The sequence below is a fragment of the Medicago truncatula genome, chromosome 7 (genome assembly GCF_003473485.1).
Source record: "Medicago truncatula cultivar Jemalong A17 chromosome 7, MtrunA17r5.0-ANR, whole genome shotgun sequence".
Lineage (NCBI taxonomy): Eukaryota > Viridiplantae > Streptophyta > Magnoliopsida > Fabales > Fabaceae > Medicago > Medicago truncatula.
The window spans coordinates 17,640,146-17,650,739 of NC_053048.1; the positions used below are offsets into that span (position 1 = coordinate 17,640,146).

Below are 10,594 nucleotides of genomic sequence, written 5' to 3' on the forward strand. Positions count from 1 at the left end.
TTAGTCCCTACAAAATCATGAGTTGTTAAGCTTAGTCCCTATGAAATTTTAATGGTAATTTTAGTCCTCAAAATATTTAAGTTTGTTAAAATAGTCCCTATTTTGAGAACTATATATACAAAAAAATGGATACTTTTAGTCCTCCAAAATTGTCCCTCTAAAACGCAAATAGGGACTAAAAGTGAATGCAAAATTTCCGGGATTAAACTTGACAGCTTGTAATTTAATAGGGATTAAAAACATATTAAAAACACAATTTAATCTCGACAAATTTGCACCGAATATACAATTAATCCGAAAAGGAACAAATTGGAACAATAAAAATAGAATTTGAGGTATTTTAGAAAATTTCATCTCAAATTTGTTTTGTTCTCTAAGCATGATTGAAAATGAGGGAAGACCTATTCTAGAACCGGGACCAAATTAGTTATAAAAAAAGAGCAAATTTTGATTAAATTTTTAATATTTTCTTCTTTCAAAATGTAGGTCAAATTTATCCCTTAAAATATATACACATGTGAGTGCACTAAAACGCGCGGTCAGACAGGCATGGTAGTGCCCTTCCTTCTGCTAGTTTTTTTTATAAAGAATGTGTTCTCATTTTAATCGGTAACTTGGGAAATCTTTTTCATTTTCCATATTTTTTTTTATCTACTCCTTTGAAGATTTTTTTCTGGGTTCTGAGAAAAACAAGACGAGATTAGAAAGTTGTCGGTTAGTGATAAGAGCTTCGGCCTTGCCCAATTCTATACTCCTAAAACTGTGGTGTTAACAATATGTCCAAATGTTTGCATTTTTTTTTAATATAATACAATAATTTTAAATATAGAGATGTAACCATTTATTTTATATTTTTGGTTGAAGTGTATCATTTAATTTTTGAAATAACTACATCGTGAAATATATCTCCAATAATTTAGGCAATGTACTTTATATTTCAAATAATAATAAAAAATTGAATAATTAATTTAGACATAGTAAATTGAAATGTAGATCATTAAACGTAATAGGATGGTTTTTTCTTATGACTATGAAATATCATCCAATTAGCGTTATTTGCACTTGATCCAAGAGTTTCAAGGTCCTAACTTGAGTCTGGAAATCGGTTAAAGTCAACATTATGTGGATAATACGCATCAAAGTATTCGGATAAGAAATGACCAAGAAAATGAAGTGTTTCTTAGTAACCAGAAACTAATTAGGGTTACATAAGATTAAGGTTTAAAGCTTGGTTTGATTAGGATTATGTCATTAGACTTATCCAACAATCCCAAGACAAGAGAAGTCTACTCACTAACGTTCATTGTAGGCAAGGAGAAGAAGAGAGAAAACATAAAAGTAAATAACAAGAAAGTAAAATGAACTTTTATTAGAAAGACAATTGTCACATATTGCATTCCAAGAAAAGATGAATATTTGTGATGGATGGCTACTTTATTTATAGCATACATTCGACTTAAAATCTAAGCAATTACATTCAGGCTAAAAATAGAGTAGCTTAAAATCTAAGCAAAAGCAGCAAAAGTAGTTCTGGAGTGTGGCACGGGGCCGTGCCAAGTTTCTGACTTGAGGGAGATATATTTTTGTCTCCAAATCTTCGTATTTTCGTACCAAATCAGCTCCAAAACCCCTTTCTTTTGCTCCAAGACTCAATCCATCAAATATTCGTTCCTGAAATATAACAATATGCAATTGTAGTAAAATAGTTGAAGAAAGGAAATAATATTAATATAAAATACACTTAAATCTACTTCAAACTAAACTAAATAACATATTAAAATAGATAATAAATGACTCATCAGACTCCCCCACACTTGAATCTTTGCTTGTCCTCAAGCAAAAGGCATAAACAGGGTAGCACAAGACAATATTATCATATGACAATTTAATTAAAACACATGTCTCCTCAAGGGCTTAAATTTCAAGCGTACACTAATCACAAACTCAAGCATTTCTTGTAAACCTTATTCAACCCAACAATCAAGTTTCAAGTGAGTGTGTGTGTAGTCCAACCCTTTTCTTGCTCCTGTATAAGATAGATATTATGAGGAAACATGTTCTAATCCTAGTACTAAACCAACCAAGAAAAACTCTTTCTTCATTTCATATAAGAGAGATGGGAGTATTTGCGATCTTTTTTATCTTTGCCATTTGCACATTTTTGGAATTTCAACATACTTTATTTAAGAAACAACACTTTCACGTAGGAAGTCGGAGGGCCTACCCCCTTCCCCAATCTAGATTCAATGGTGCCCCTTAAAACATCATCTTCACGTAGAAAGTCGGAGGGCCTACCCCCTTCCCCAATCTAGATTCAATGATGCTTTTTAAAGTTTTTCAAGATAACATTACCTTCACGTAGGAAGTCGGAGGGCCTACCTCCTTCCCCAATCTAGATTCAATAATGCAACCCTGAAATTATTTTGGCTATTTGGCTTTTTATAAACTCCTTTATACTAACTTATACTACTTTTACTTTGAGAGTTTTTAAAGGTCAACATACCACTAAAATTAAAACATATTTCCTTAAAATACCTATTCATACACTTACTCAAGGGAAGCAACTTGTGTTTTTCCCATTGGAGAATTGTATTCACTTTGAAGCAAGATGTGGGTATGTCAAGAAAACTTAAAATACAAGAGTTCACTTTCATGTACAAGAAATAACCAATTAAGAGGAGACAATAAAAAATTTATGTCATGATATTTTTCAATAAAAACAAGCTACTTAACCATGCATTTCACAATAAAACAGAACAAACGAATAAAGTTCAAGGGAGTTTGGAAACACTACGACTAAAGACACTTTGTTAGGCTCCCCCCACACTTAGGAGAAGCATTGTCCTCAATGATTTAAAAGAAGAAGAAGAGAAAGAAGAAGATGATGAAGAAAGAAGAGAGGTAGAGAAGAGTAGAGGAAGAGAAGAGCTCAGGATTTTATTGAAGTCCATAAGGTAGACCTTGGAGGTGAAGGTGTTGCATCATGTATCGGAACATTTGATTGTTCTATTCATTTATTTGAGTGCCCCTAAGGACATCGTTTCTTAGCCCGATCATTTCAACACCTTGTCTTTATTGCTCGGTGCATGTTCTTCGAACTTTGGTTTGCATCCATGCCCACTGTTCATCATTATAGTTTCCACCGGCTTCTTGTTAATGGTGCAAGTTTGCACCTACCTCCTCTTCATCACCACCATCATCACCATCATTGTGTACCTGTGGGTTAGTGCCAACATAAAAGTTTTCTACCACCTTCGGATTAGTAATATCTGAATTAGGTAGAATAATCAAGAAATTAGCATTATTGACTCTCCACTCATATTGGGGATTGTGAGAAGGGTCATGGATTCTAAAAAAAACATGGTAGTGAGGGTTTCTAAGGATAGATAGTAGTTTCCCTCAATCCTATTTATCCCTTTGTTCACATTTACCTCAAATTTTCTAACAAATGAAAGCGATGATTGCACCTACCACTATATCACCTTTATATCCAGTTTCTTTCTAACAATTGAAACAAGATAATAAATCAAATAATAGAAAATGTTAACATGGTGGTTATAAGCCTATAACAACTCAATAGTCCTCATCATTCCTACCTTGTTTTCTACCCCATATGGTGCAAGCGATAACCGTGTGAAGGTACCTAAGCACAGGGTTGTGAATTTATTCAACAGCCTAATCACATGTTCATCTATTTCTAGTCTATCCATAGCATTAACATCAAGGAACCTGCAAGGAGAGATAGATCTAGAGATTAGAGATTTATACCTATTTCTTTGCTCGGAATCCTTGAATTGGATCCCATGATTGCAGGCTGTTGATTGCTTCTTGCTTGCACCTCTTCCGGAGGCTTCAATATCCTCACCTTTCCTTTTTGATGCAATTGACCTTAGCTTGGTTTGGGTGTGGGTGGATGATTGTTGGTGAAGTTTGGAGAGAATTATGAATTATGGAAGAAGGATTATAGATGTTATTTGATATGGATACGGGAAGAAAAAAAAAATAAATAAAAAATAATAATTTTTTTTTTTTTTTGGCTGATGGGTTTGCACGGGCCGTGCCAACTTTCTGGAAAAACAGGGAAGAATTTTTTTTTTTTTTTTTTGGTGGGTTTCTGGTCAATGGCTTCAAAATTTTTTTCACTTTTTCGCATCATATTTGGACAAATACCTACAAAACAAATTAAAACAACACAAAACAAACAAAGTAAAAGCAATAAAACTCATGGGTTGCCTCACACGAAACGCTCTTTTAGAGTAATTAGCTTGACGATTAGAAGGTTTCTCTACCCAATACCCAATCTTTCCCAAAGGGATAGTGACATCAACCTGAGATTCTTTCCCAAATCACACATAGTTTTTTCAATGGTTTCACTCTCAATCACACAAGGGGTGGAAAAACTCTCAATCACTATGAAGTTAGGCTTAGCAAGCCTTTGTGGGACATGGATTTTGAGTTTATAAGGTGGTGAAACGATTGGCTTATCACTCTCTCCTATGACTTTCTCACCTTGTTGCTTTTCACTCTCTATCTCACCCTCAATTGTCTTAGTTTTCATAATGGTGTCCTCTAAATGCTTACAATCCCTAAGTTGAATAGCATTTATAAGGCCTTTGGGGTTGGCTTCAGTTTGACCTGGAAAGACTTCGAGGGTTTGAGAGGAAGTAGCTACTTTTTGGGCTACTTGAGAGATTTGAGTTTCTAGCATTCTAGTGTGAGTAGCAATGGAGTCCACTTTAGATGTAAGCTTGACAAAAGAGTCATTCAAAGATCCAGTTTGATTTTTAAGTTCTTGAAATTGCTTGGATTGCTCCATAGCATGTTTTTCTAGTAAAATTTCCAAGCTGGATTTCTGAGGGACTCGTTCATTGTTTGCATACACGGGTGGTGTTGTTTGTTGTCCAAAGGTATAAAATTTTTGCTCGGGACTTTTAGCAACACTACCTAGTTGGCATTCAACACCAGTATGGTCAAGTATTCCACAAAATTCACAAGGTGGTGAAACAAGAGCAGGTGTGATGACACTTACAGTTAATTTATCAAATTTTTGAAGAAGTGTGTCCGCCTTAGTAGATAGATGATCAAGGGTAGAAACTTGGCACATACCTGCCTCTTTTTTAGAGGGTGGAGGAGTACCTTCAGTGATAACTGTAACGCCCTCTTTGAATTATTGGTTTTATTTAATTATTTAATTGAGTCTAAGATTTATTAAGAAGAGTTTAGAATATATTTATATGATTATGTGATTTATTAAGTGACTTATTATATTATTTAATAGAATAAGATTTGAAAATAAAATAATATTGAGTTTAGGAGCTGTTATGAGATTTTAGAGAGTTTTTGGGGAGAAAGAGAAATAAGATAAAATAGAAAAAAGATTATAAATAGGGAAACCTAGTTTAGAAAAAACATAATGTACAATCAATTTTGGAGAAAAGGGAGAAAAAGTCAAGAGAAGAGCAAGAGACCTAGGATTGCTGCGATTTTGAGTTATAAGGTAAGGGTGGGACTAACATTCAATAATCTTAAGTCATTGATTCTTAAAATTGGATTTAACATGTTGTAGGTTTTCGTTTTTGAGAATTTGGGAATTAGGGTTAAAAGTGGTTAATTGATGATTTTCTAAAATAATGTTTTTGGTCAAGTTTTATATGATTTTGAGTCTCTTTTGATCTATATAAATGTTTAGACAAATTTTGGAATCAAATTTGGGCATTGGGAAGTCAAAATTGGGATTTTTGGGTGAAAAATTGGTTTTTCCCGAGAGCTGCACATTGACAGCATCTTCTGTTCCATGTTCTTGCGTCTTTTACACACGTTTCCGTTTTGAACTGGGTTTTGGTGTAAAAATGAAAGTTTTAGATAATTTTGTTAGCTTTCCAATGGCTTTGGTTTGGCGTAAAAATGATTTTTGGTTTAGGAGTTATGATGAAAATACTCCAAGGAGGTCTTAGTGAATTTTTATGAATTTCAGCACAACTTTGTCTTAATTTGAAATGAAAACTGGTATTGATTGGTACAGAATTGGTCTTAGGTGTAAACAGGAAAGTTGTAGGTATGTATGTTAGCTTTATAATTTCATTGCTCTGACGTCAAAACGATTTATAGAACTTGAGTTATGGTCAAATTACTGAACGTAGGTCACAGTGAATAATTGATTATGATTGATGAATTAGTATATGTATTTATATGTTTGTGAATACGATATTGTCCATGATTGATGAAGTGTTATATGTATATATCATGTTTTAAGATGTTGATTACCATTTGATGTTGTTTATATTGTGATATAATTATATATGCATTACTTGAATTATATGTGAATAATTGAGACGTTGTTGACTTGCATTTGATATTATTATGTCATGCTGGTTTTGTATATTGCTGTGTTGCTGTTGTTATTTAACTAAGCTGCATGAGTCGGTCTAAGTTGATTAAGATGATGATGATGATGTTCCAAATTATTGGACTATTTAAGAGGTCGTTGAATTAAGATGTTTAAGAGGTCGAGTCCATGCATTAGCATTCAGCGATTGGGGCTTGATGCTCCGGAAGTATAATAATACTCAAATAGCGATTGGGGCTTGATGCTCCGGAAGTATAATAATACTTAAATAGCGATTGGGGCTTGATGCTCTGGAGTATATTAATACTCAAATAGCGATGGGGGCTTGATGCCCCGTATTGGTACCACATGCATATAAGAGGTTTAAGTTGCATAGTCAAGTTAGAGTCGCATTGTCGAGTCAAGGATGTTTATGTTGATAAATTGAGAAGTTGTAATTGTTTATACAAACTATGATTGAAGTGTTTAATGATATAGTATTATCTATAATGAATGTTAAGATGATTTGATGTTGAGTAAATATAATTGTTGAATTATATGCTTAATATTATTGTTTTGTGAAATCTCACCCCTTCTAAATGTTGCCCACCATGGGTAACTTGCAGGTAACCAAGAATAGTTGATGTCGTGTGAGGTTTCCCTCTCGTGTGTCTTAGGTGCTCTGATACGTAACGGGATGGGATTTTGTTGTGGCTATTTTCTATTCCTTTACGTATTGCTTATGTTTTTACATGACTATGATTTAATTTGGATTTTTAAGAGATGTTTTAATGAGGCCTTCGTGCCAAAGACTATTTTAGATGTTGAATAAATTCGCTGCGAAGTATTAAATATTATGTTATTGATTTATGAAGGATAAATAGTTATTTATTCCATTTACGATTTTTGAAAAGAAGTGTGACATTCCGTTTATGTTGAGAACTCTGATTATTTAAATGAAATTTTTACGTTGCGAAAACGGGGTGTTACAATAACTCTCTCACTTGTCCACTGATAGTGGTTGTATGCCATGTTCTCCATCAAATCATAGGCTCCTGTGTAAGTTTTATTCATCAAAGCTCCACCTGCAGCTGCATCAACATTCATTTTTGTGGAAAACAAAAGACCATTACAAAAAGTGTGGATAATAAGCCAATTCTCAAAACCATGATGGGGGTAAAGCCTAAGCATTTCTTTGAAACGCTCCCACGCATTGTAAAGAGATTCACCATCTTTTTGAGTTAATTGTGTGATGTGACTCCTTAATTGAGCAGTTTTACTATGGGGAAAGAATTGGGAAAGGAATGCCTTCCTCATTTGGTGCCATGAAATTATAGAACCAATTTTCAATGAATGAAACCAAGCACTAGCTCTATCCCTCAAGGAGAAAGGAAAGAGGTGCAGCCTTACGGCCTCTTGGTTTGCCTTCAAAGTTCCACTGAGTATTAAAAAAATTGAAACATGAAGATTCGGATCCTCAGTGGGTGATCCGAAAAATTGATTTTGCTGCACTAGGTAAATAAGTGCAGGCTTTATTTCAAATTTAATACCCTCAACCGTTGGGTACACAATAGCATCGTACGGCTCATCTGAAGATGTGATTGCGTACTCTTTGAGAGCACGTTTCTCAGCCATATCGTTATTATTGTGTGGATCTTCTTTGAGTCATGCTTGAAATCAAAACGGTTAAAGATAGAAAATAAAAAATAATAAAAACATAAAATAAAATAAAATAAGGAGAAAGGGAAAGAGAGAGATTTTATATATAAATATATATATATTTATTTTTTTATTTATAGAGAGAGAGAGATATATTTTATATATAAAGATATATATATATATATATATATATATATTTTATTTTTTTTAAAGAGAGAGAGAGAGATAAATATATAAAAAATAAAAAGATAAGAAAAAGAAATAAAATATTATTTTATATATATATATTTTATTTACTTAAATAATTTTTTTTTTTTTAGACTAAACACTATTGAAAAGTTAATCAAATTACAATAACTCCCCGGCAGCGGCGTCAAAAACTTGATGGGATAAAACCGCAAGTGCACGGTCCTATCGACGTAGTAAAATAAGAGTATCGTTCCGACAGGAAGTTATGGATTCAATTATCTTTTAACAATGATTAGAATTAAAGTATAGAAAATAGAAAGTTATATTTTTATATATTTAAAAGAAAATAATAATAAAAGATAAAAGCCTTGGGATTATTGCTTCATCCTAACGACAAGTCCTTCTCAAACCAAACTATTAAACTTATAACCTTATGTTAGACCTAATTTCTCAAGACAGTTTCTCTTTTGTTCCTCTAGCAACCAAGCCTATTTCGCTGACTTGATCATTATTAGTTCCCTTGAAGATCGAAACTATATGTCTCAAAGATTGCAAAGACTATTTCGCTTCCTTTGCAATCCTTGTCCAAATTCACTTGTTCGAATATCAAAGCTCCACTTTCGTTTTATGAATTGATATTTGAGATATTGGATAAACAATTATCAAACCCTCCACTTTCGTTTCCACAGGTTGATAATGGTTGATCCATGTTAAATTGGTGAATTTAGATAAGGAATTAGGGTTACATAAGATTAAGGTTTAAAGCTTGGTTTGATTAGGATTATGTCATTAGACTTATCCAACAATCCCAAGACAAGAGAAGTCTACTCACCGACGTTCATTGTAGACAAGGAGAAGAAGAGAAAAAACATAAAAGTAAATAACAAGAAAGTAAAATGAACTTTTATTAGAAAAAAAAATTGTCACATATTGCATTCCAAGAAAAGATGAATATTTGTGATGGATGGCTACTCTATTTATAGCATACATTCAACTTAAAATCTAAGCAATTACATTCGGGCTAAAAATAGAGTAGCTTAAAATCTAAGCAAAAGCAGCAAAAATAGTACTGGAGTGTGGCACGGCCGTGCCAAGCCTAGCACGGGCCATGCCAAGTTTCTGACTTGAGGGAGATATATTTTTGTCTCCGAATCTTCGTATTTTCATACCAAATCAGCTCCAAAACCCCTTTCTTTTGCTCCAATACTCAATCCATCAAATATTCGTTCCTCAAATATAACAATATGCAATTGTAGTAAAATAGTTCAAGAAAGGAAATAATATTAATATAAAATACACTTAAATCTAATTAAAACTAAACTAAATAACATATTAAAATAGATAATAAATGACTCATCAACCATTTAATTTTTTTTTTTTTGGAAGAAGTGTATCATTTCATTTTTAAAATAACTATTTTTGTTTTTGATTAAGCTAGAAAAATGCAATAAAAGAAAAAGGAAAAGTACAATATTGGGGGAACTAGGCCAAAACCCAATTAAACATAAAAGACCAGATGTATAGCTATGTCACTTCCTAAGTAGCCTAACACATCCTGCTATATAGGAAAGTACCAGGTCACATTAAGAAGACACAAACATAAAAAGAAAATCAATATAGTAAAACTGAAGCCTACACCAAGGCAAACCTATCCCTCTGATATTCCAGAAAATATACATTGCGAAATATGAGGGGGGATTTGTGTTTTTGACCTTGTAAGGACAATGTCAGAACCATCACGAGGATCAAATATACTTCATTGGGAAATATTTGTGGAGGTATGTGTTTTGGATCTTGTTAAAACAATATCAGAACCATCATCAACAACAGGTTCTGAGAACCTCTTATTCTTAAACTTAGTGCCAGTGGGAACTTTAGGACTTTTAGTCTTTTTAGGCCTGCCTCTCTTTGCCTTCTTAATGGAATCAGAATGCTGCAGCAAATATTGGGCTTCAGCATTTAATTCCGGAAAACACTCTTGATATTTGTCAGTATTGTTATCCGTATCTAAGGTACTATCAGAGACTGTCTCTAGAGCATCTGCCCAAAATTTGGTCAGAATTTTCTCATCTTTTCTACAAGCTGCAGCCGTATTTGTGACAGTAGAAGGAGCAGAGATCTTGCCTTTATCCGGTCGAAGCATCTCCTCATAAACAGTAATAACATCAGGTACGTTTTCAAGAATAGCAGAAGGCATATCAGAATTTGTACCACTTTCTGTGTTGAAACGAGTAAGTGGCAGTGTACTAGTCTTACTGCAGGGCTCATTGGATATCAGAGTTTTATCAACTGTCATAGTGTGTTTTGTATTCAAAATTGCAGATTCAATCGAAACATTTTCCACAACATCAGAGACTTTTGATTGTGAAACCGGATTCAAACACACCATCTCCTTGGATACTCTATCCATGATTTCAACAC

The 10,594-nt window shown here is 33.4% G+C and overlaps 1 non-coding gene across 1 annotated transcript; it reads left to right on the forward strand.

Annotated features, from left to right (window-relative positions):
- Positions 1–7,487: 7,487 nt before the first annotated feature.
- LOC120577253 (small nucleolar RNA R71) lies at positions 7,488–7,594 on the forward strand. The gene has a single exon (XR_005643327.1). It is a non-coding gene; the product is annotated as a small nucleolar RNA R71 (small nucleolar RNA).
- The last annotated feature ends 3,000 nt before the right edge of the window (positions 7,595–10,594 follow it).